This window comes from Narcine bancroftii, chromosome 7 (genome assembly GCF_036971445.1).
Source record: "Narcine bancroftii isolate sNarBan1 chromosome 7, sNarBan1.hap1, whole genome shotgun sequence".
NCBI lineage: Eukaryota > Metazoa > Chordata > Chondrichthyes > Torpediniformes > Narcinidae > Narcine > Narcine bancroftii.
The window spans coordinates 206,716,502-206,742,760 of NC_091475.1; the positions used below are offsets into that span (position 1 = coordinate 206,716,502).

At 43.7% G+C, this 26,259-nt stretch overlaps 1 protein-coding gene across 7 annotated transcripts in view; it reads left to right on the forward strand.

The window, feature by feature from the left end:
- The window catches only part of pak1 (p21 protein (Cdc42/Rac)-activated kinase 1), a 259,729-nt gene that overhangs the window by 106,733 nt on the left and 126,737 nt on the right, over positions 1-26,259 (forward strand). The window contains exon 1 of one of the 7 annotated variants that reach the window (XM_069892084.1): positions 25,574-25,716. The exons of 5 other annotated variants lie outside the window; for them this stretch is intronic. The gene's annotated coding sequence lies outside the window, so the exon portion shown is untranslated. Of the gene's footprint in view, positions 1-25,573; positions 25,717-26,259 lie in introns of those variants that run through there. One more of the 7 variants, XM_069892088.1, reaches the window with a different exon arrangement.

Consider the following 26,259-nt stretch of genomic DNA (forward strand, 5'->3'; position numbering starts at 1 on the left):
GGCTGTGGATGTTGTCTGTATGGATTTTAGTAAGGCCTTTGACAAAGTTCCACATGAGAGGTTGGTTCAGAAGGTTAGGACACTAGGTATACATAAAGAGGTTGCAAACTGGATTCAAAATTGGCTTGGTGGAAGAAAATAGAGATTGGTGGTGGATAGTTGCTTCTCAAACTGGAGGTCTGGGTGAAGTGGTGTGCCTCAGGGATCTGTGTTTGGACCATAATTGTTTGTTATCTATATAAATGACCCAGATGATAATGTGGTGAATTGGATCAGCAAGTTTGCTGATGTCACAGAGATAGGTGGCGTTGTGGAGAGTGAGGAAGAATTTCAAAGCTTCCAGGGGGATCTGGACCAGCTGGGAAATTGGGCCAGCAAATGGCTGATGGAATTTAATGCAGATAACTGTGAGGTGTTGCACTTTGGAAGAGCGAATCAGGGTAGGATGAACATAGTAAATGGTAGGCCATTTGAGGAGTGTAGAGGAGCAAAGAGATCTGGGAATATAGATACATTGTTTGCTGAAGACAGTGTCATATGTAAAGAAAGCTTTTGGCATCTTAGCCTTTATAATTTAAGGTATTGAGTCTAGAAGTTAGGATGTTATGTTGAAGTTATTCAAGTCATTGGTGAGGCCACACTTAGAATATTATGGGCAGTTCTGGTCACCCAGCAGCAGGAAAGATATAAGATTGAAAGAGTCTTCAGGAATTGAGTTACTGGGAAAGATTAAATAGGTTAGGACTAAACTCCTTGGAAAGAAGAAGAATGAGGGGAGACTTGATTGAGGTTTATAAAACTATGAAGGGTATAGACAGAGTAGATGTGAGTAGGATGCTTCCACTTAGACTGGGGGAGATAAATACGAGAGGTCATAGCTTTAGGCTGAAAGGGAAGAGGTATTAGGGGAAAGTTTTTCACTCAGAGAGCAGTGGGAGTGTGGAATGAGCTGCCATCTGATGTGAATGCAATCTTGCCTTTTAAAAATAAGTTGGTCTGGAGGGTTATGGAATGAGAGTAGATTAGTGGGACTAGCTAGTTTTATTGGTTGGCATAGACCAGAAGGGTCAAATGGCCTGTTTTTCTGTGCTATAACCTTCTATGGTTCTATATCATTCTGGTTTTGATTTCTGAATCTCTTCCACTGATGATGTTGGTTTGTGCTGTGTTTATAGGGCGCCATATTCCTCTCCCACCGACTACATACAAAAACAAAAAATATTTGATTTCAGTCTGTGGTTCCCCTTAAATGTGCTGTGGTCCCCAGGTGGGCTGTATGGCCTTCGTTGAGAATGGCTGATCTGGAGAAATGTTGAGGAATTGATGCTTTGTGACTTTGCATCAAGTGTCTTTTGATGAATGCCAGTGAACAATTTAATGCAGCGGTCCTCAAACTTTTCTCACCCACTGACCAGCTCAAATATTCCTTTTCCACCAATAACAAGCCCATGCGTGGAGGGGCTGATTTGAGCTGGAGGAATCTGACAAGCTGCAGGCCCTCCCAGAACACTGGGATTTTTATTTTGGTGGAAAATATAATTTAAGAATTTTTGTTGCCAAAATTACAACCTGGTCCCAGCTGCCCGCCTATCTGAGATCCAGACGCCCTGACTGCAGACTTACCACCTGGTCCCGCCTGCTTGCCCACCCATCCGAGTTCCTGATGCCCCAAACTCAGTATGTGTACTTTTTGATTATTGAAACTAATACAAATTAGCAGTTTTAAAAACTACATATATGAATAACTACATATATGCCTAAAGAAATCTCTTGGTGCCTGCCACATTGACCACCGCCAGTGGGCTGATAACGCCTCAAACCGTGCATCTTGGCGCCTCACAGTTTGGCGGGCAGCAACCTCCTTTGAAGAAGACCGCAGAGCCCACCTCACTGACAAAAGGCAAAGGAGGAAAAACCCAACACCCAACCCCAACCAACCAATTTTCCCTTGCAACCGCTGCAATCGTGTCTGCCTGTCCCGCATCGGACTTGTCAGCCACAAACGAGCCTGCAGCTGACGTGGACTTTTTGCCCCCTCCATAAATCTTCGTCCGCGAAGCCAAGCCAAAGAAAAAAAAAAAAAATATGAATAAATATTATTACATGCACTTATTTCTTGATATTTGTATTTTTTTTTGTAACAAAGTGTGCATGTAAGAGTGAAAATGTGTATGTAATATTTTTTCACGTTTTGTGGCCCTCAAGCATCTGAAGTTTGTCGTATGTGGCTTTTCCATTAATCAAATTTGGCCACCCCTGATCTATAACAAACCCACGGACAACAACCTGAGAAATATTGATTTCAGGGTATCTACTAGCATTTTTACATAGAAACCAGAATTATTCCAAAAAAAAATGAGCATACTTACCTCCAGCCTCTTACAAAGCCTTCCTGTGTTGTGAAGTTTGTCGGAGGGGAAACGTTGTATTCATTAGGCCTGTTTCTTACAGAGTGGCTCTGTCATTTTACGCTACAGCCACTCCATAAAAATGTGTAGGGGTCCCCGTGGAAAAATTATGGGATGGAATTTTCATAATAAATTCTGTCTCAACATTTTTACACTGCCACGAGAGTAGAAAATTTCCTGAAATGTTCTGCTTTTCAGCAAATGTGTAAAACTGCCTTACCAGTATCATCCTCTACCCTTTGCAAAAGTTGGGGTTTTTTTGCACTCATTCATCCGGTAGCTGTTTGCAAATGATTAATACGTGCAAACTAGCTGCTTTGCTTGTGTAACAATAAACAGAAATTGATGTGGTTTGTTTTGTTCTTTCAAACATTTACCTTTTTTCTATTTTGCATTTAATGCCATTGTGCTGTGGCAAAGTGTACCTCTGTCAGGTTTCCCCTTGCTTCCAAAGCTCCAGGGACAACAGTTTATCTAACATTTCACTGAAGTTCAAACCTGGAAAGTTGACTTGTACCTTTGACTCCCGCACCGATGCTGCTTGACCTCCTGAGTTCATCCAGTGTTTTATAGAGAACATAGGTCTGTATGGGCCCTTCAGCCCACAATGTTGTGCTAGCTGATATAAACCTACTCCACTATCAATCTACCCTTGTCATCATCGCTGCTCATAACCCTCTTTTTTTTTTAAAAAAAAAGCATCTTTATGCCAATCTAAGAGTCTTTTAAATGTTCCAGATTCCACCACCACCCTGAGCAATGCATTATAAGTACCCACCACTGTCTACAAAAAAAAAACTTCTGGGGCCTCTACTGAACATTCCTCCTGTGCCACTGTGGGAGGCAAAATGCTGGCTGTCCACTCAGTCTATGCCCCTTGTAATATTTATATACATCTATTTAGTCTCATTTCTCATCCAAAGAAAAAAGTTGTGTTTTTTTTTTGCTCAAGTACTTTTGGTTACAGTTGGAGTGGATAATTTGCCAGCACTAAAGTAAAGTAGCCCAGGTTGCTACGGGAGGCAAGGGAACTTTGACAAAGACTTTACAACTTAGCTGGCGACAGGAGAGATACCAGTTGACTGGTGGACAGCAAATGTGGTATCTTTTATTCCAGCAAGAATAAACCCAAGTAATTACCAGCCTGTGACTCAAACATCATTGAAAGGGAAGTTTTTGGAAAAGTTTCTTGGGGACAGAATTGATCTGTTCTTGGAAAGGTGATGATTAATCAGAGTTGGGCTTATTAAAGGGAAATATGATCAAATATTTCAGAGGGGGAGCATCGATGAGACCAGCGTAGTAACTGGTGTGGTTTACATGGATTTCATTAGGCCTTGGGTCAGCTCCCCCAGTGGATGACTGGTGTAGCAAGACACTTAACAAGTTGGCAAAATTGTATTCTGTAGTAGTGTGCAAGGAGGAGGTAGTGAGTGAAGGGTTGTTTTTGTGATTGGAAATTGAGATCAGAGCAAAAGATGCTGGGACCCTCGCTGCTTCTTGTAAGTATTAAAACTTTGGATGTGAATGTAGGAAATATGATTATGTTTACAGATGGGACTAAAATTGGTCATGTGGGGAGGTAGTCTCAGCAGACAGGATGATAGTGAGTTGGTGAAGTGGACCAAGCAACACCAAATCTCTGATAAATGCAGGATGATGTAGTTTGGGTTTAAGTGTAGGACACAAGGCCGAGTGAGTATTGTGGAGCAGACAATTATGTACATAAAACATTACTGCAAGTTACAGGCCCTTCGCCCCATGATGTTGTGCCGACCTATATGAACCTACTCAACAAACTAAACGTTCACTACCTCACAATAATAATCCTCTGTTTTTCCTCCATCCATGTGCCAAAGAGTCTTTTAAATGTCCCATTTATACCAGCCTCCACCACCACTCCCAACAACGCATTCCAGGCACCCAGCACTCTTTGTAAAACCCTTACCCTGACATTTCCCTTAAACTTTCCTCCCCTCACCTTGTGCAGGTGTCCTCTGGTGTTTGCTACTCTTGCCCTTGGAAAAAGGTGCTGGCTTTCCACCCTATCTATGCCTCTCATAGTCTTGTAGATCCAAGTCCGAAGCTCCCTGAAAGTAGTAGCGAAGGTCAAGGGGTGGTGAAGAAGATGAACAGAATGCTTGCTTTAATTAGCTAGGGTGCAGTATATACAAAAAGGGAAGTATTGGGACAACCTTTGTAAGACATTGATCATGCCATCTTGGCGTGCTGTGTCAGTTTTCGGTTGCTACTCTCAAGAATGTGGTTGCATGAGAAAGGGTGCACAGGGGATTCATCAAGATAGGTGCTTCCAGTGGAAAACTTCATTTTAAAGAGAAACTGGATAGGCTGTGTTTGTTTTCAATTATGAAGGGACCATGATTGAAGTGTACAAAATCATTAGGTCCACAGGGTAGATATTTAGAAACCTTTCACCATAGCTGAGGTGTCCAAAATCAGAGGTAAGGGGTAGAAGGATGTGAAAGGATCTGAGAGAATTTATTTCCATTGAGAAAATAGTTGGCATTTGGAGCAGTCTGTCTGAGTGGGTGGTAGAGACAGGAACTCACAGATTTTAAGCAGTATCCAGGCAAGCATGTGTCGCCAAGATGTACAAGCTATGGGCCAAGTGCTGAAAAATTGGATTTGTGCAAAGGGAAGTTTGATAGTTGAAATGGTCATTGTGAGACAAAGAGTCCATATCAATGATGCATAACTCTCATCGGAATTTAAAACCGCAAACTCCCATAAGTAGCAATGTAATAATGACCAGATGCATGTTAAGGGATGAATTTTGGCTGGGGTACATGGGTAACTTGTTCAGCAACCCCTGAGATCTTTTGCCTCCTTCTGGGAGGTTGGATGGGGCTTTGACTTAACATTCTGTATGAAAGATGACCCCCTTTGCCCAATGATGCTCTCTCATTAGGGCAGCACAGTTGGTATAGTGGTTAGCACAACGCCTTCATAGCACCAGCAATCGGGACCAGACTGGAGTTCGAATCCCGTTCTCTCAGTAAGGGGTTTGTATGTTCTCCCCATGTCTGTGTGGGTTTTCTCCAGGGGCTCTGGTTTTTTCTCACTGTTCAAAACATACCGGGGGTTTAAACTTGTGGGCCGAAATGGCCTGTTACCATGCTGTATGTATAAATTTAATTTTTAAATTTTAAAAATTACTGCAAGGAGCAGAACCTCCTGAGGACATCCCAAAGTGCTTCACAATGTTTGAATGCGGCAGACAGGAATATGTGACCATAGCTAGTTTTTCTTTAAAATCCATTTCAACTGAATAAATAAACTTGGCCAAGACACAAGACAATTCGGCCCATTGAGTCTGCTCTGCTATTTGAATAATGACTGATATACATTTCCTCTCAATATTCACCTGCCTTCTGCCTATAACCCTACTCTAAGGGGTGCCAGGCAATACTAATGGCAACCCTTTGCATTATGGCAGACTAAAGGAATTTTCTATTTCATTAAACAACAATAAAACTATCTTTAATCTCATTAATAAAGAACGTCAACCTATTCTATTTATTTGTATATACACACACACACACACACACACACACACACACACACACACACACACACACACACACACACACACACACACACACACACACACACAACTCCCAACCACCACCTAGTGACTTGACCTTCTTTGCAATGAATTACACAGACTTGCCCTACACCACCCCCCCCCCCCCCCCCCCCTGTTTATTCAGAAATTTTTCATCACATGGGATCGTTTCAGCCATCTGGAAGGCCAAATAATCTTTGGATTCTCATCCAAAAATTGGCACCACCAGCAAGTATTGGACAACCACAAAATGCTTACAGATCAATAAATCTAGTTTGACCATCTTATTTCATTATTGTGTTGATGATCAGCTATTGCAACCCATTGTGGGTCTTTATCACCAGTAGCGTAGGAGGCTGAAGGGTGACCTTGTAGGTTTATAAAATAAGGGACATGGGTAAGGTGAATGCTCAATATTTTTCTCAGGCTAGATCATTCCAGAAGTTGAGGGTTTAGGCTTAACATGAGAAAGATTTGAGGGTCAATGTTTTCTCTCAGAGCATAGTTAACATCTGGAACAAACTGTGAGAGGAAGCTATGGCAGCAGATACAATTATGATATTCAAAAGACATATGGACAGATGTTAAGATTCCTTCACTATCGTGTAACAGGCAGAACATGTAAAATTACACAAAATTGCATTAGCCTGCAGTAAGGCAGACAGAGAATTGCCATTAGGGCTGCCTGGCACTCCTTACAGTATGAGGGAAAGAAAAGCGAGTCCCTTCAGTCACTCTAGCACTTTCACACTCTCTGCAGCTGCACAGACTCCCGTTCAATTCATTGGCAAACCTCTAACATGATCAAGAAGCCTTCAGTACCTTCTCGAATCCTGGGTCTGATAGCTGGTTCCCATGAGCCAGTCTCCCACAGCCTGTTTGGGTCCACCGACTGTAAGTCGCCGCCAGCCTGTGTGGGCCCTTCAGCCGCTGAGCCCCTCGCTGGTCCATCCTGCAGGGTCATCTCCTCTGCTTCTCCTTCTGTGTGCTCTTCCTGTTTCTAGTGCCCTGCGCTGGTCTGCTGCTCCCCCAGAGTCTGCCACCCTTGTGGTCGCTGCCCAGCACAAGCATCGCCATCTTTGCCACAGACCTTCATGCTTGCAGGATTTTGCTTACAAACGCCGTTGGCTCCTTTAATCAGACATTTAAAGCCTGTACTGAACCGTCGGCATTAGGACCAGGCCGTTGAACCCTTTGGAGCAGTGCAGTGCTTCTGCTCCCCACTCAGACATTTAAAGCCTGTACTGAACCGTCGGCATTAGGACCAGGCCGTTGAACCCTTTGGAGCAGTGCAGTGCTTCTGCTCCCCACTCAGCAGGGCCTGCATCAGGAAGGGTATGGACCAAGTACAGTGAAATGGGAGGAGCCCAGAATGCCACTTTGGTCAAACAATGAGCTACTGGAGGGACTCAGCGGTTCAGGGCCAGTTGGGCAAAATGGATAGAACAATGGGATGAATTAGACTGTTCTTGAACACAACTAGCATATAGACTCAGTGGGCTGAATGGTCTCCTCCATGCTGGTTTTCTTTATGCTAGTTAAAAGTAATTCATTGATTTTAAAGCACTTTGGCACAAAATTTGAAAATGTATATCATGCTGAACCTTCTTGTCACTATATTGTATAGAATCTATGTCTTGTCATTTCTGTTTTATCACCATATCAATTTTCCCTTGCACATGAACGTTTCCTGGGGAGACAATCCAAGTTTAGTTCGCAGGTTCCAATCCTCAGCGAGAACCTTCTATCTAGATAGTTTGTAGTAATTGTCTCCCTTGGCACCTCATCTGGATTGTGCCGGTATGCAGAATTGAATTGTGAGTCACTCCTTGTATTGGAAGATCAGAAAGGTTTGGACAAACCAGAGGGGTCTTTCGTGTAAATGATCATCTTCGAGTAGCAGCTGTTTGTCAATAACAGAGTACAGAATCAGGCCCTTTGACATGGATGAGGCAGGCATGGTGAGCCAATCCAACTTATCCCCTCTGCCTGCATGTGATCCGTAACCATCCATTCCCTACCAGTTCATGTGTCTGTCCAAATGTCTCAAAAAACATCACCATTATATCTGCTTCCAACACCTCCCTTTAGCAGTGCATTCAGGCTATCATCTCGTTTAAACTTTACACCCCCCCGCCCCCAGTCCCCCTCATCTTGAAGCTATTTCAAAAATTTATTTATAATGTATAAATTAAATATAATCAATATATATCTTTCTTAATTCTTAACGGGGGCTCTCTTAAGTAAAAGGCTTGTTTTCTTTTCAACTTGTGCGGTATATTTTTTATGTAGTCTTTAGGAGAGGAGTGCAGAAGGAACCAAAACTAGATTATTTCACAGAGAAGCGAGCCCATAAACTTTGAGTAGAGCCCTCGTGGGGCCACCAGTGAGAAAAGATTGCTAATAGACCAGACATTCTTTTTTGCTTCCCCTTCTTAGAAACATAGAAGATAGGAGCAGGAGTAGGTCATTCAACCCTTCGAGCCTGCTCCGCCATTCAACGAGATCATGGCTGATCTTAAAGTTCTTCTGTACTTCTCTCCTACTGACTACGTAAAAAGAAATGTTTTGATTTCAGTTGATGACCACCCCCCCAATGTGCTTTGCCCTGCCCCCCCCCCCCCCGCAGGGGGAGTGGAGGGGGCGGGTTGGGTGTATGTCCCCATTGAGAATGGTAGACTTAGAAGATGTGATTGCAATGGAAAGAAAGAGCAAGCAGGGGCAGCACACAATACTATTTGGGGTTCATTCTGGAGCCTGGTGATTGCGAGGAAGAAACCGTCTTTAAATTTGGTTGGTGCTCTCACTCTAAACCTCCATTCGTCTCATTTTTTTAAAATTATTTTCCCCACATTCTCACCATCTCTCCACAGACTGTACCACTCACACACACCAGAGGCAATTTACAATGAACTGCCCCCGAGGGCAGAATTGAACTTGGATCTCTGGTGCTGTGACAGCAGGAGCTGCTCCACTTGCGCCCACACCTCCTCCCTCGCCACTGTACGGGGGCCCCAAAACGGTCCTTCCAAGTGATGTTCAATTTCACTTGTGAATCTGCAGGGTTCACCTATTGCATCTGGTGCTCCCACTGTGGTTTCCTCTACATCGAAGAGACTGAACTCAAATTGGGAGATCATTTCGTTGAGAGCGCCTCCACCGCAATAGTGTGGATCTCCCAGTGGTCCTCCATTCCTTTGCCGCTGCTAGACTGAGGTCATCCACAAATTGGAGGAACAACACCTTGTATTCCATTGGGGCACCCTTCAACGAGATGGCATTAACATCTACTTCTCTGGTTTCTGTTCCCCCATCCACCAATCTTTCCCCCAGCTCACTCTCCTCTTTTCCCTCTGTCTCCTTTTACAGAGCCAAAAACACTTCCCCTATCAATTCTCTCCTTTCCTCTCTTCTGACCTCCAATCATATCCAATTAATACCTTTCATCTGTTGGTCTGTACTCCTCCCCCTCCCATTCTTCTTTTTTCACCAGCCTTTTAATATCTGTGCCTGCCTGTTGTTTACTCACACCTCGATGAGGGGCTCAGGCCCAAAATGTCGGTAACATGTATTTGCCTCTTCTGGATGCTGTGAGACCTGCTGAATTCCTCCAGCATTTCTGTTTTCACTTGAGTGCTGCAAGGCTCTGTGTGGGTACCCTGTCAGCTTGAGACAATTCAGTAGTCATTGAACTGGAAACGTCTGACTCTCAAGGACTGACTAAGGAATATGGAGAAAATGCAATTTGTGCACCAGAAGTTTGAAGATGACTGTTTCAGATGATTCACACTACTGACAGTGTCCACAATACCGAGTAATGCTGCGCTACCTTTCATATCCATCAATTTAACATTTAATTGTAAATAGTCCAGAAGCAATTACCATCAATCATCCATTAGAGAATTGTGTACAGTAACCATTGTAACACTTTTCTTTTAATGTCTTGACTTTTTAAAAGGAATTTGTGAATATGTAAAATCCTGGAAGCATTCAACAAAACCGGGTTCTCAAGTCTAGCAGCTTGGTGGAAGTGCTTTTCTCAGAATTTATTGTCATAAACACGTTACACCATTTCTTGTTTTGCGGCAGGATTACGGGTGTAGACATTTCTATCAATTACAGTTTAAAAAGATAAATAAATTCATGTAAATGAGGTAGCATCTGTGGTTCATTGCCCATTTAGAAATCTGATGGCGGAGGGGAAGGAGCTGTTTTGTAATGTTGGGTGTTCGTCTTCAGGCTCCTGTACCTCCTTCCTGACGATAGCTGTGGGAAGACGGCATGGCTTGGATGGTGAGGGTCCATGAGGATAGAGTCTGCTTTCTTGAGACACCGCCTCTTGTAGATGTCATCAATGGAGTGAAGACTGATGCCCATGATGGCACTGGCTGAGTTCACAACCCTCTAATATTTTCCATGCTGTGCATTAGCACCTCAATAATGCAACCAGTCAGCATGTTCTCCATGATACACCTGTAGCAGTTTGCAAGAGTCTTCAGTGACCGACCAAATCTCCTCAAACTCCTCACGAAGTATAGGCACTGATAAACTTTCTTTGTGATTACATCAACTGAAGGCCCCAGGATAGATCTTCAGAGATGTTGACATTCAGGAATTTGAAGTTCTTCACCCCTTTCGCTGCTGACTCCTCTGAGGTCTGGTTTGTGTTCTTCTGACTTCCACCTCCCGAAGTCCACGATGATTTTCTGGTTTTGCTACCATGGAGTGCAAGGTTGTAATGACATCACTCATCTATCTCCCTTCTGTATGTTTCCTCATTTCTCTCTGTGATTTTGCTAATGACCTAACCCGACTTGGTTTATAATCTACTGTAGATCTTCTTATAAGCCACATCATTGCGTAAAAACGACACCCCTATCCAATGTGGACTTTGGCATCTTCCTTAAAGGGACATCAAAAAATCTGGATCAGGAAATATTTAGCTTGATAGATGAAAAGATTGCCTGGAGACAAGAATTGAGATTATAATTAAAATCATCCAACATTAATAGATTTTGTTGTGAATGTGAACACCTACGGTTGTCTCTTAGATTAGTTTAATACAGGATTCAGCTTTGTAATTTGAATAATAGCTGACAGAAATTGTATGATTGATGCTGTTCTTTTTATTGATCATATCTATTGGGCAGAGCCCAAACTGAGAGGTACAAGATTACAGATGTTGGAATCTAGAGAAAAAAAAAACAAACTACTGGAGGAATTCAGTGGGTCCAGCAGCTGACTGTATCTTCCTATTAGCCTCACCTCACCTGGATCCACCCATTGCTGGCCAGCTCCCCTCACCTCATCTCTTTAAACTGGTTCCCCCTTGTAGTGTGGATCGTGGAGGGTCATATGGCTTCTCTGTCTGGAACCTGGTGGGAATGTGAATTCTGGAGGTTACATGACCTCTTCGTCAGGAACGTAGTGGGAAGTTGCATTGCCTGCCAATCAAGATTGGACTCTGCCCACCCATTGGTGCACATCGGATCAATGTCCCCATTAATCATCTAGTGATTACTTGGGCCTGTCCCTCCAGCTTGCTGTACCATAAAGTCCACCACATGCAGTAGCTCTTCCTCTTTTGATCTTCGGCCCTGAGACAAACCCTGCTTTGGACAACGGTGGAGGAGTCACTGGTAGGATGTGCGCTACCTTGGGATTGGGGCTGTGGTCTACTGTTGTAGTTGTGGATAGCATCTGAGCTGTGCCTATGTTAGATAAGGAACAGTGTAGTCCCTGGTTGTGATTAAGTCCGTATAAACAGTTAGTTTCAGTAGTCCAATGTGACTAAGTTGTACTGTCCTTGTGAGAGCATGAGCAGTTGCTGGTATTGGTAATGTTAAGTCCGATGAGACTGGGTGCGATTGAGAATACTTGCATACGTTATCCCTGTTGTAATCCTCTTGTGTGTGTTTCAGTAAAGATTATTTCTGCATTCAGCCTGTGTCCAGACCTGCTATTCTTTGTATCCATCAAACTTTTCCCTTCCCACATAACACTCCTCTCCTCTTTCATTCCAAGCAAAGGGTCTCGACCTGAAACAGCGACTGTCCATATCCTTCCATCAGTGCTCACTGACTTCCTCCAGCGGTTTGTTTATTTTTGCCAGTATTGCCTTCTTGACAAACTGCATATTACACAATACCCGCAGCAGCATTATTGTAACATCTTTTTACAGCAATAATACCCAAGGCATTTTACTCTCGGTTATTAAAGAAAAATTAAGTGAAGGTGAATAGGACAAATGGTGCACTGCTGGGTCAAAGAGGTTTTAAGGAATGATGAGGCAGGAGCTGGAGGTAGAAAGGCTTTGAAGAGGGAACTCCACAGAGTTTTGGACGTTGGCAACCTGGCTGTCATTTAAAATTCAGAAATGGCCAGAATTTGTGGAGAGTAAAGGTTTATAAGGCTGTCAAATGTTCCAGACACGATTATAATTAAATGGAGCTGTTACTTAGAAACGAATAGTCCGGAAACAGGGTCTTTGGCCCATTATATCACACTACCATTTGATAATCCTACTGTGATCAAATTTTATTTTTCTCACTTTCCCACCTGGATTCTGCCACTTGTCTCTACACTGGAACCAATTAATCCACCAATCTGTAAGCGTTCATGATGTGGGAGAATCCATGGCAGTCATGGAGAAAGTAAGTGCAAATTCCATTCACACAGCGCTGGGGGTGAGGATTGAAGGTGGATTGTTGGTGTGGTGAGGCAGCTGTTCTACCCATACAAAAGGGAAAATTTCTCCAGATGCCTTCCCCCCGCCCAGCCCCGACATTGAACATTTAACACTAAACTAATTATACTTGCACACAATGACCAAGACATTCACAGCAAAGATATGAAACTTGCATTTGGGGATTTATGGGTTTGGCATGTCACGGCAGCCAGTACATAGGCTGCCTTTCTTTTTCCGTAGCTTTCCGTGGCTAGAATAGGATGGAGCCCTCCACTCCCTCACCCATGGAGGGCAGAGCAGCGAGGCACAACAGTTCACCAGTTCACACTACAACTGTGCCCTTGCGTAGTTCAAGTAGGCCAGCCAGAGCTTCAAAAAAGTACCGTATTGTTTCCTTAGGTTGTAGGTAATTTTCTCCAGAGGAACACAGCTCTGTATTTCTGTGTTCCAACGTTCAATGCTCAAGTAGGAGTCGGACTTCTAGGCAACTACTGTGCACTTGAATTTGAAATTTGGGCAGCTGAATTGTAAGTCTTACATCCATTATGTTTCCCAACAGGAAGAGTTCTGGGTCCTGTGAGAATTTTTTTTCGGGGCATGGCTCAATTCCACCTAAAATAGTCTCACCTTGGCACATGTCCAGGATGCGTGTATAAATGTTCCTGTCGCAATGCCACATCAAAAACATTGGTCTGATAGTTTGGGTTTAGATCTGTTCAGTTGTGGCGTCAGGTACAGTTGGTGCATAAAATTGTATTGCACCAGCCTGTACCGTGCATTGATGACTTCATGTCATTCTGATCCGACACAACTTGGACCAGCACCATTCATCAATTGTTATACCTAAGTCAGACTCCCACCTCTACCACAACTTATCAAGGCCTGTTTTGGGGCCTTCCGTTTGGAGCAAGAAATACATTGCCGAAATGAACTTGTAGTTGGACCTAATTTGTCCAGTAGAAAAGAATCTTATCTGAAGGTAGCAGTAAAACGTCTTATTTTATAAATTATACTTATTCCTAAATTGCTCAAATGACATTAGCCGCCCCTGCTCGTAACAGTCCTCTATGCACCTGACCCCATTACGACGCCAGATGTCCAGGATCTTGTTGCCCACTGTCAGTGGTATTAATCTATTTGGAGTCCAGGGTGTTTTCAGATATAGCCCCACTTTGATTCCCACATATTGGTTAATTTTGTTTCAAAAGAGGATTATTTGTTTTAACATGGAGCTGCCTTTCTTTTCTGATAGCAGTTTAGTGTCCCATTTATAAATAAAGTTCCCAGCTCTCTCCTCACCTGTCACGCGCAGGTCGATTTGGGCACAGGAAGGCGATGTACCTCGACTGAGCTGCCCAATAGTATTTTTTTTTTAAAGTCTATCATTCGCCATTCGCCCAGACTATAATCCCAGGTCAATTTTTCCATAGAGACCCTGACTACCTTCCCATTCCATAGGAATCTCCTCACTCCTGAAAGTAAATTTTTGAAGAATCCCCAGGGCAATGGCATGGGCAGGGTCTGAAAGAGGTACTGCAGCCTGGGCAACACATTCATTTTAATTCAGTTAATCCTGCCCACTAATGTAATAGGCAGGGACATCCATCTATTTAAATTCTCCTCAATTTTCCCAAGTTGGGGGGTGGGGGGGGTCGTAATTCAGCTTGTATAAATTACTCAACTTATTATCTATTCCATCTCCTAGATATTTGATCCCATTTTTACGGCTACTTTAATTGACTATTTTCTTGACATTGACTGTAATCCCCCTTTGACATTGACTGTAATCCCCCTTTGACATTGACTGTAATCCTCCTTTGTAAGTGGCATGATTTTACATTTATCCCAATTGATTTTAAACCCAGAGATCTCCCCATAGTCCTCCAGAGTGGAGCACAGTTTAGGCCACGAGTTTTCCAGGTCTGTCAGACATATCAGTACGTCATCGGCAAACAAATTGATTTTATGCACTTCCTGGCCTGTTCTGAAACCTTTCTCTGGATCCTGGCAAATAGCCTTGGCTAATGGATCCATGGCTAGTACAAACAGAGCTGGAGATAGTGGGCACCCCTGACTTGATCTTGTCAGTGGGAAGGCTAGGGAAATTTGTCCATTGGTCACAACTTTAGCCTTGGGTTCATGTCAAAGTGCCTTTAACCTATTTATAAAAGTTGGCCCTAGTCCCAATTTTCCCAGAACTTTAAACAAAAAGACCCACTCCAATCTGTCAAATGCCTTTTCTGCTTCCAGGGCCACAGCTAAGCCCCTCTCATCTCTATTTTGCACCAGATGTGTGACACTCAACACTCTACCAATGTTGGTCTAGCGCCTGCATCTTCTGCATGAAGCCCACTTGGTCCTTATTTATTAGTTTTGGCAATTGTTTTGGCAATCTATTTGCCAGGACTTTGGCCAGTATTTTGTAATCTGTGTTTAACATTAGCGGATCCTTGTCTTTTTTAAGTATTGTCATAATGATTGCTGTCGAAAAGGATTCCAGGAAAGTTTGGGTCTCCATCCGTCACCTCCATTTAAAGAGGCATCAATAAATTGTAAACTCTTTTAGAACTCGGATGGAAACCCATCCTCCCCAAGAGACTTGTTAGTTTGCAGTGAATTCAAGGGACGATCCAACCCTTCTTTTTCTTCTGAGTCTAAACGTGGCTGTTCTAATTTAGACAGGAACTCGCTAGTTTTATCTGTAAGTTCTGATTTATCTTGACCTTCATAAAATTCCTTGAAGGTCTCATTAATCTCTTTTGGATTATACGAGATCCTGCCACTGCCAGTTTGTATCGCATTGATCATCCCTGAGGCCTGTTCTGTCCTAAGCTGTCAAGAGAAGACTTTGTGGGATCTATCCCTCAATTCATAGTATTTTTGTTTTGACCGCATTAGGGTCTTTTCCATTCTATATGTTCGTAATGTATTGTACTTCAATTTTTTTGTTCGTTGGAGCCCGGAAATGGTCCTCTTAACCTGATTTTTTTTTTAAGCCTTTTTCTAGGCGAGTAATTTCCTGTTCTAATTCATTGACCTCCCTCATATATTCCTTTTTAACTTTTGGTGTATCCAATTATCTGACCTCTCGAGTACGCCTTGAGAATATCCCATAAGGGATGTATGTGGAGTAGAGGCACAGTTGGTCTCACAGAACATATCTATCTGCGCTCTAACAGGACTACAAAAAAAAATCTGGCTTCTTTAACAGCAATGCATTAAGATACCACCTGTATATCGTATAGTGCTTGTCTAGCATTTCTATTGTTAATAATGGGGGTGAATGGTCTGAGAGGAGCCTCGCTGCATATTCAGCCTCCATGATCCTACCATCTATAATCTATTCTAGAATAAGAATCATGTTGTTTTGAATAGAAGGAATAATCCCTCTCCGTGGAATGCTTTTACCTTCATACATCTATCAGACTCAGCTATTTCTTACAGCCAATGGTAGTCCTCTCTGCTTTTGTTTTAGTTATTTTCTTAGTCGATTTATCCAAAACAGAGTCCAGACAAAAGTTAAAGTCCCCCCACACCAAAATATTCACCCTTCCTTCTGCCAATTTTAGGAAGGTTCTTGTATAAATTTTTCATCATCAAAGTTGGGGGCATAAATGTTCATTAAGGTACAGGGTTCTGAATATATTTGACAGTGTACCATTACAAATCTCCCTGCTTTATCTGTGGCCACATGCTGCACTCTCAGCGGGACATTTTTGCCTATCAGAATTGCCACCCTTCCCCCCCCCCCTTAGTTGGGGCTGAATGGAGAGGCAATTATCTGACCCACCCATCCCCTCTTTAGCTTTTGGTGCTTCCGCTCAATCAAATGTGTCTCTTGGAGAAAGGCTAGTTCTGCCTCCATTTTTTCTAACATGTGCCAAGACTCTCTTCCTCTTCTCCATTCAAACTGTTAACATTCAAACGAATGTATTTTATGGTCAGCCATTGCCTCCAAGAATCCTAGATCGGAGTCCCCACTGTACCCTCACCACCCCAAGTGTGCTATTTGTTCAACCTACTTTATTCAGCCTGTGGCCTCCTGCTTGCTGGGCCCACAACAAACCCTTGGAAAATTAAACAAACATAAATACAACTGAACCAGATAAAAACAAATAAGAGAAAAAAATATCCAACCAGAAAAGAAAAAGGGGAAAAAAAACAACAACAATAGCCATAATGTTATTGCCATCTCCAACTCCTCATCACATTCCCTTATCCTTTCCCTCCCTCTACCTCTTCCCCTGGTGATCATCTCTCTCCTGCTGCCGCCATATGCCTCCATTACTCAGTCCTTTGTGATCCGCCACTTTTTTTCCATCTTTCTACCCTACCCCCACCCCAGAGTTCGACCAGATCTTTTCTCCCATTTCACTTGTCCTCATTCCTAAGTCCCCTGGCCTCGTGGCGTCTGCCACCTCTGTCTCCCTTGCAGTCTTCCTTCTGCTCACTGTTGTCGCAGCCCTCACTGCTGCTCGTCGCGTCTCTGGACCCGACGCTGGATCATTTTGGGCTCACCGCCCCGCAGAACTGATCTTCCCTTGTACTTCCCGGCCTCTTGCTATTTTTAGTGCTATTACGAGCGCTGGTGCAAGTGTCGTACTCAGCGTGAAAGTGCGCAACCTGGTGCTCTAGCTGCGGGAGGGGGGGTTTCCAAGTCTCCCCTTCTCCTCATGCAATCTCCCAAGGCTCCTACCGCCAGGTTGTTGGTCTAGGGTGATAACATGTCCCAGATCTCGGCTCTCTTTCTGGGCAGGCTCCATAGGTCGTGTGGGGTGGGCAGCATTGTCTTCCGTGGGCCTCGAGGCAACCCCGCCACTTCACGAGGCACCTCGATTCGGTCCCCTGACTTTGGAATCGAATCCTTGGTGATTTTGTCACTACTTTTTTTTTCTTAATCATTTTCTTCTTCCTAGTGTCTTCCCACATCACTAGGAAATGTTTTAACTTTTTTTCTGGCTCTTTTTTGTGTTTGATCTCGGAACTCTGGGGTTCTGCCTCCTCTTACTCCACTCGCATCACGTGACCCCAATGGATCGCTCTGTTGATTATGGAAATGGTGTGTCAGAGTGGTGATAACAGATTAAAAATATTTCATTTCCTTTGAGAGCATTTTTGGTTTCACTTCAAAAAAGTAAGCTATTGTATAAATTAAAGTGCCTTCTTCTTTCTCAAGGAATGCTTGTAAGTTTCATCTCTCAATCATGAATCCCTCTGGTTGGCTGCCATATTCTGGTTGGCTGCCATATTCTGGTTGGCTGCCAGTGATGTTGGAGCCATTTCTTTTCCCGCATCGGACTTGTCAGTCACCAACGAGCCTGCAGCAGACGTGAACTTACCCCTTCGTAAATCTTCGTCCGCAAAGCCAAGCCAAAGAAGAAAAAGAAAGAAAAGATTATGAAAGGAAAGCTTTGTAGCCAAGTTTGCAGATGATACAAAGGTAGGTAGAGGAGCAGGTAATCTTGAGGAAACAGGGAGACTGCAGAAAGGCAGATTAGGAGAATGCACATAGAAGTGGCAAATGAAATATAATGTTGGAAATTGTCCAGTCATGCACTTTGGTAGAAAAAAAAAGAGCAGATTATTTTATAAATGGAGAGAAAATTGAAAATACGCAGATGCAAAGGGACCTGGGAGTCCTTGTGCAGGACAGCCTAAAGGTAAAATTGCAGGTTGAGTTGGTGGCGAAGAAGGCAAGTGCAATGCTGGCATTCATTTGAAGAGGAATAGTGCATAAGAGCAGGGATGTGATGTTGAGGCTTGATAAGGCCCTGGTGATACCTCACTTGGTGTATTGCAAGCAGTTTTGGGCTAAGAAAGGATGTGCTGACATTGGAGAGAGTTCATAGGGGGTTCACAGGATGATTAAGGGAATTAAAGAGTTATCATATGATGAATGTTTGATGGCTCTCGGCGTGTACTCGTGGGAATTTAGGAGAATGAGGAGAGATCTCATTGAAACATTTTGAATGTTGAAAAGGCATGGACAGATTAGATATAGTAAGGCTGTTTCCCATGGTGAGAGAATCTAGGACAAGAGGACACAACGTCACGATTAAAGGGAGACCTCTTAGAACAGAGATGCAGAGGAATTTCTTCAGCCAGAGGGTGGTAAACCTGCAGAATTTGTTGCCACAGGCGGTTGTGGAGGCCAGTCATTGTATTTCAGGCAGAGATTGATCAGTTCTTTCAAAGATTATGGGGAGAAGGCTGAGCGGGAAAATCGATCAGACCTGATGGGGTGAATAGCCTATTTCTGCTCCTTTGTCTTTGTAAAGGTTGAGCTTCAGCTCTCTATCATGATTCATTTGGTACCTCTGAGGAGTTCAAGTTCTCATCAGTTTCATTAATCTAAGGAATAATGACAAAAATATGGAACAGTTGCTTTGCGTAATGGTGTTGCTTAACTAGGAATCTGTGCAAGCACATGCTGGGTTAAGTTTGAAAGGCAACTCCTTCTTTTGTATTTCACACCCTTGTTTGCTATATTACCTCCTCTTTGAAAGTTGACACAATCTTTAATAAAAGTGGCAGGAAAGAGATTTGGCAGGCATCCCTAATTTGCCAGGTGACATTTTTTTTTCCTGCCTAGACTTTAAAGAAGTTATCTGAAATGCAATTTTTACCAGGCAAACTGACATCATCTTTGGCCACTTCCAGTAAAAATGCAAAGAGGACTTTACAGGAAACTTATTTTGCAGAGGACTTTTTTTAAAAGCTTTTTTTTGCACAGAGCTTGATAAATACAGGTGGCGGATGTTGTTGACCGTGACTGCGAAGATTCTTGGTAGGGTAATGCCAATGTTAAATTTACTATCCTTGTCTTCCACCACCCACTGCCTAACCAGTTCTCATGCCTGTAACCTTCAGGCCCATTGTTCATCATGATCTTTGCACTCCTCCAAGATCTAGACTTTTGTATTCCCCTGATTTTCTTTGCAACCTACTGGCACAGAGCCTTTGGCTGTCTTGAGCCTAGGCACTGGAATTCCCTTTTGCTTGTATGTGCATATTTCAGTGGCTTTGTTAAATGTTTTAATTTTTTTAAAAAGCAAGTTTCTTCATGCCTGTCTTACTACCTCATGGTCTAGTATTAAACTTTCCTTCACAGAAAATTACTTCCGGAAAAAGTACTATATAAAATGCAAGTTTCTGTTTTGTTTTCTCCCCACCCACCCTCACTTTGAGGATAATTGAAAAGACCTTTTGTTCTAACTGAGAGCAGCAAGCTCAGCCCATAGGTTTTTTCAAAGAGTTTTCCCTTGTGCCCAGGGCAACATTTACCACTTGATCAGTCGGATTGCTCTCTCTCTAAGGAAAAAGCCCACACGCAATTATCTGCTCATTATTACTTCATTGTTGTGTGCAACCTTGTGTACAAATCAACCACTACATTACACTGGAAACTGTAAAAACACAGAAATACTGGAGGAACTCAGCAGGTCTATAAAAGTTTAAGATATAACACCAGAAAGCAGGGGGAGGAGGGGCGGCTCTGAGAATGGGCAGGGAAGGGTAGAGAGAGCAGAAGGAAAGAAGACAAAGGAATGGGGAACAGCAGGAGAAGAGGGAATGGGCTAGCAGAAACCTGGAGGATATCAGCACGCGTCATAGGATGTCGAGACATAGAACCAATGTTTTGGGTCTGAGCCCTTCTTCAAGGTTTGAGACGATACTAAATATGCAGACGATACTAAGATAGGTGGAATAGTGGATAATGAAGAAGGTTTTCTAGGATTGCAGAGGGATTTGGGCTGCTTAGAAAAGTGGGCTGAAAAATGGCAGATGGAATTTAATGCTGATAAGTGTGAGGTGCTTCATTTTGGTAAGAAGAATCAGAATAGGACATATGTGGTAAATGGGAGAGCATTGAGGAATACAGAAGAGCAGAAAGATTTAGGAGTGACGGTACATCGTTCCCTGAAGGTAGAAACTCACGTGAATAGGGTGGTGAAGAAGGCTTTTAGTATGCTGGCCTTTATCAATCATTGCATGGAATATAGGAGTTGGGAGGTGATGTTGAGATTGTATAAGACGTTGGTGCGGCCTAATTTGGAGTTCTGTGTGCAGTTCTGGTCGCCTAATTATAGGAAGGATATAAACAGAGTGGAGAGAGTGCAGAGAAGGTTTACCAGAATGTTGCCTGGGTTTAAGCATCTGGAGTATGGGGAGAGATTGGACAGATTGGGTCTTTATTCTTTGGAGCGTAGAAGGTTGAGAGGGGATTTGATAGAAGTATTTAAGATTATGAAAGGGATAGACAGAGTGGATGTGGATAGACTATTTCCGTTAAGAGGAGGAAAGATTAAAACAAGAGGACATGAGTTAAGAATTAAGGGGCAGAGGTTTAGAGGTAACATGAGGGGGAACTTCTTTACTCAGAGAGTGGTAGCTGTGTGGAATGATCTTCCGGGAGAAATAGTGGCGGCGGAGTCAATTGTATTATTTAAAAGGTTGGACAGGTATATGGATGAGAGGAAGATGGAGGGTTATGGGCATTGTGCAGGGAGGTGGGATTAGAAAGGGGTGTTTGGTTCGGTGCGGACTAGAAGGGCCTAATGGCCTGTTTCCGTGCTGTAATTGTTATTATTATTTATTATTATTATTATTAAAAAACATCTGCAGGCTTCAGTGTTTCACTGCGGTTCAGTTTTCACAGTATTAATGTGATTATGGTCTTGATGAAGGATTTCACCCTAAGCGTTGGCCATTCTTTTTCTCCCACTGATGCTGCTCAACTTGCCGAGTTCCTCCAGTAGATTGGAGTTTTGCCTGGATTCCAACATCTGCAGTCTTTCGTGAGTGCCTGAAGCGATTCTATGCCTTGGGTTATTCAAAACACCTCTTTGCTCAGCCAGTTTTGGGGACTTGCAATCGAGGATTAAAAACCTTCATCTTATATTTCACAAACAATCCCAAATTCCTGAATTTTAGCATCAACTCTTGTTAACTCAACTTAACCAATCATCATCCAACAAGATCTTCATCATTTTAACTCCAGTACTTGGGTTTGGATGATCTGATGTATTACAGTAATTTGGCCCAAACCCTCAGGTGCCATTTCATGCAGAAAGGACCCTTGTTCCTACATCATAAATCTAAATAGGTCATATCCATTAAATGGTAGGCTATTGAGATGTGCAGAGCCACAAAGGGATTTAGGAGTTGTGGTAAATAGTACCCTCAAGGCTGATACTCAGGTCGATGGTGTGGTGAAGAAGGCATTTGGAATGTTGGCCTTCATAAATCGGAGTATTGAATTCAAGAGTAGGGAGGTTATGATGAAATTGTACAAGGCATTGGTGAGGCCAAATTTGGAGTACTGTGTACAGTTTTGGTCACCAAATTATAGGAAAGATATAAGCAAAATAGAGAGAGTGCGGAGAAGGTTCACGAGAATGTTGACAGGATTTCAAGGTTTGAGTTACAGGGAAAGGTTGTGCTGACTAGGGCTTTTTTCTCTGGAGCGTAGAAGATTGAGGGGGGACTTGATAGAGATGTTTAAGATTTTAAAAGGGACAGACAGAGTAAACGTGGATAGGCTTTTTCAATTAAGAGTGGGGGAGATTCAAACTAGAGGGCATGGTTTAAGATTGAAGGGGGAAAATTATAAAGGGAACATGAGGGGAAATTTCTTTACGCAAAGGGTGGTAGGGATGTGGAATGAGCTTCTGACAGACGTGGTTGAGGCGGGATCATTGGTTACATTTAAGGAAAGACTGGATAGTTATATGGAGAGGAGAGGACTGGAGGGGTATGGACCGGGTGCTGGTCAGTGGGACTAGGGGGGTGGGGATTTGTTACGGCATGGACTAGTAGGGCCGAACTGGCCTGTTCTGTGCTGTAAATGGTTATATGGTTATATAAAAGTCACCATGCTCCACCACCATTTTTGACCTACAACAAAAAGTTAATCGTAAAGATTCCCTTTTTTCACTGGGACATTGGAGAGTGAGGTGTACAAACCTATGAGAAGTATAGATAGAGTAAATCAAAGCAGACTTTTTCCACTAAGTTTAGGTGAGACAGGAGCTAGAGGTTAAGGGAGAAAGGAGAAATGTTAAAAGGGAGCATGAGTGGGATCTTCATGCAGAGAGTGGAGGAAGCTACAAGATGGTGGTAAATGTTGGCTTAATTTCAATATTTAAGAAAAAACTGAATTGGTAAATGGATGGGAGGGGTATGGAAGGATATGGTCTGACTACAAGTCAATGGGGCTGACTTGGCACAGACGAGATGGGCTGAATGGCCCACTTCTCTGCTGTAGTGTCCTCATGGTAACAAGTTTAATCATGGAACCTTTGGGGTGATATGAAAGGTGCTTCATCCATCCACCAATGCATTTGTTTACTGCTTCACGTGGTTGGGTGGCACAGTTAGTGTAGCGGTTAGCACAATACAGTTACAGTGCCATTGACCCAGGTTCAAATCCATCCCTGTCTGTAAGGAGTTTGGACGCTTTCCCTGTTTCTACGTGGGTTTCCTCCCACCCTTCAAAATGTACTGGAATTATAGGTCAATTGGGATATTTGGATGGCACAGGCTCATGGGCCAGAAGGGCCCGTTACCTTGCTGTATGTCTAAATTTAAAATTTAATCAAGAATGGAAACCCTGCAATATTCTTTTACCACCCATCCCTTATTTGTTGAGTTTTGCCTCTTGTACTCTGTTAACAACTAAATCATTCATTGTTTTAAATTTATTTGTCATCTTCTAACTCGCAGAGTGAGAAGGGTTTTTTTCTGAGCTGAGTAACCGTTTTTCTCTAACATTCGTAGAACTGTATAAAGTAGAAGTGCATGAGCAATCGCAGACTATAGTTACAATGAAAGCAATATCAAATCAATCAAGCAAGGTGGCATAGTAGCTTGGCTGTGTGGTTCATTCTGGAGCCTAATGGCATTGGGGAAGAAACTCTCCTTAAGCCTTTGGTGCGCAATTTCACAATCTGATCCTTCTCCCCTGTCGGAGGAGAAAGAAGGGAGTATGTTTGGGGGTGTGATGGATCTTTCAGTATGTTGGCTGCCTTTCCTAGGCTGTGGGTGATGCTGACAGAGTCCATGGAGGGGAGAAATAGTTTGCATAATGTCCTGAGCATCATAAATCAAGATCCTCACACTCTATTGCCTGGTTTTTAGGAGCTAATAACACTAGAGTAATTTGGCCCAATCCCTTGGGTAGCTTTTATTGGAGATATGACCAGTCTGGTCATTTTTTTAAAATGAAACTTAACATTGAAATTTGTATACAAGCTCCCATAAACCCAAATGTAACAGTGGTAGTAAAACAGAGGGGAAGCCCTTCAAACAACTGGGGTGGTGGGGAGGTGGAAGTAGAGAGAGTAAGGACAAGGGGCCACAGAGGTGGCAATGTTACAACATACACTTTTTTTTCGAAACTTTATTTATTAATTTTAACATATGAAGAAAGTAAATAATTCACGTACAGAAAAAATACAAAATAAATACAAGTAGAAAGTAACATAGTTAATACAATACCAATCTCGGCATCTCCCCCTAACAACTAAAAACTAAGACTAAAAAAAAACTATTTTTAACCCCTAAACTCCCCCCCCCCCTCCCCACCCCCACGATAAAGAGTGAAGAATTAATACTATGTTACAACACTGCCCACCTCCCTGACAAAAGGCAAAGGAGGAAAAACCCAACACCCAACCCCAACCCACCAATTTTCCCCTGCAACCGCTGCAACCGTGTCTGCCTGTCCCGCATCGGACTTGTCAGCCACAAACGAGCCTGCAGCTGACGTGGACATTTACCCCCTCCATAAATCTTCATCCGCGAAGCCAAAGAAGAAAGAATTGTTACTAGGACTATCTTGCCTAAAGAAATCTCTTGGTGCCTGCCACATTGACCTCCGCCAGTGGGCTGATATCGCCTCCAACCGTGCATCTTGGCGCCTCACAGTTTGGCGGGCAGCAACCTCCTTTGAAGAAGACCGCAGAGCCCACCTCCCTGACAAAAGGCAAAGGAGGAAAAACCCAACACCCAACCCCAACCCACCAATTTTCCCCTGCAACCGCTGCAACCGTGTCTGCCTGTCCCGCATCGGACTTGTCAGCCACAAACGAGCCTGCAGCTGACATGGACATTTACCCCCTCCATAAATCTTCGTCCGCGAAGCCAAGCCAAAGAAGAAAGAATGTTACAACATACACTGATGGAAATACAAGACTAAGGGTGGGAAGAGACTTTGAACGGGTTTTCTTTCGGTAAAAAAATATTGTGAATAAAGTCTATTTTTGGTTTTAAAAAAATAAAAACACAAAAATGCTGGAGGAACTCAGCAGGTCGTAGGAGAAAAGGTGTATAATAACTTAAAAGGTTGTGTTTTTACTACCATCAGTGCATTTGCAGACTTCCACGTCTCACTGTAATAATGGTAAGAATACCTTATTTTTGAGGTGTTAATCGAGGAATTAAATTTGGCCAGAAGAGCTCAATTTCTTTTCAAAATGCTATCCTTTCCAGTGGACTGGGAAATTGGGTGAGTGGGGAAGATGATTAAATCTGTTGGGACCTGAAGGAGGAAGAGAGGTGTGTGGCCCTGTGAAGTGATGGGAGTACAATAGCATGTGCAATGCTGCTCCAGTTATTTCGCAGAGAGTCTGCCTCCTAGTTGCCTGAAGCTTCACTTCAACGAGGATCCTGCATGGTGCCATACCTTTTTAATTGAACAGCCCCCTTCTTCACCAATCTGCTTTCCCTTCTTCGCATTATTAAACAAAGCCAATCCCACATTTGCCCAGAGCGTGACTGCCACTCGAGGTGTCTGCACTGGTTCCCCCCCACTCCCCCCTACTCTCCTCTTCCCCAGCCCATGCGAGTGACTCGCCATATGACATCATGTCTAGGGAGGTCCCAGTCACTGTGCGCTGTACACACCAGGATCCGAGGCTTGGGGCAGCAGGCAGGAGGAGGATCTTGCGGAAGCAATTCCTGAATTCTGCAGCGAGGGACTCTTTCTTCCTTGGGACGTGTTGGTGGGACCATTGCGGAAGAGGCGAGTGGGGGTGAGCCTTTTCATTCTTGGGCAGGGCTGGGTATGTGGGTGTGGCCGGGCTGTCAGCGCCTGGAGAGCAAGTTTGGGGTGGGGGGGGTAATGATGTATGTGGGTGCCATTGAGAAGCAGTGGCCACACACGATAAAGGAGAGAGAGTGTCTGTAGGTGATGGCTGAGAGGGCATTGTACTCTGCGCTTCGCTGCCGAGGTGGCCCGAGTACGGAAGGTGTAAGCGGAGAGGTTAAGCTGGCTGTTCTGTTCGCTGGGAACTGGAGTCATAATGGACATGCTTACCCCTCACCCCCCCACTCCCCCCCACTCCTCCCCACTCCCCCCCACTCCTCCCCACTCCCCCCCACACCCACTCCCTCCCCCACCCCCCCTTCCCCCCCCACTCCCCCCCTTCCCCCCCCACTCCCCCCTTCCCCCCCCACTCCACTCCCCCATTCCCCCACTCCCCCATTCCCCCACTCCCCCATTCCCCCACTCCCCCATTCCCCCACTCCCCATTCCCCCACTCCCCCACTCCCCCATTCCCCCACTCCCCCATTCC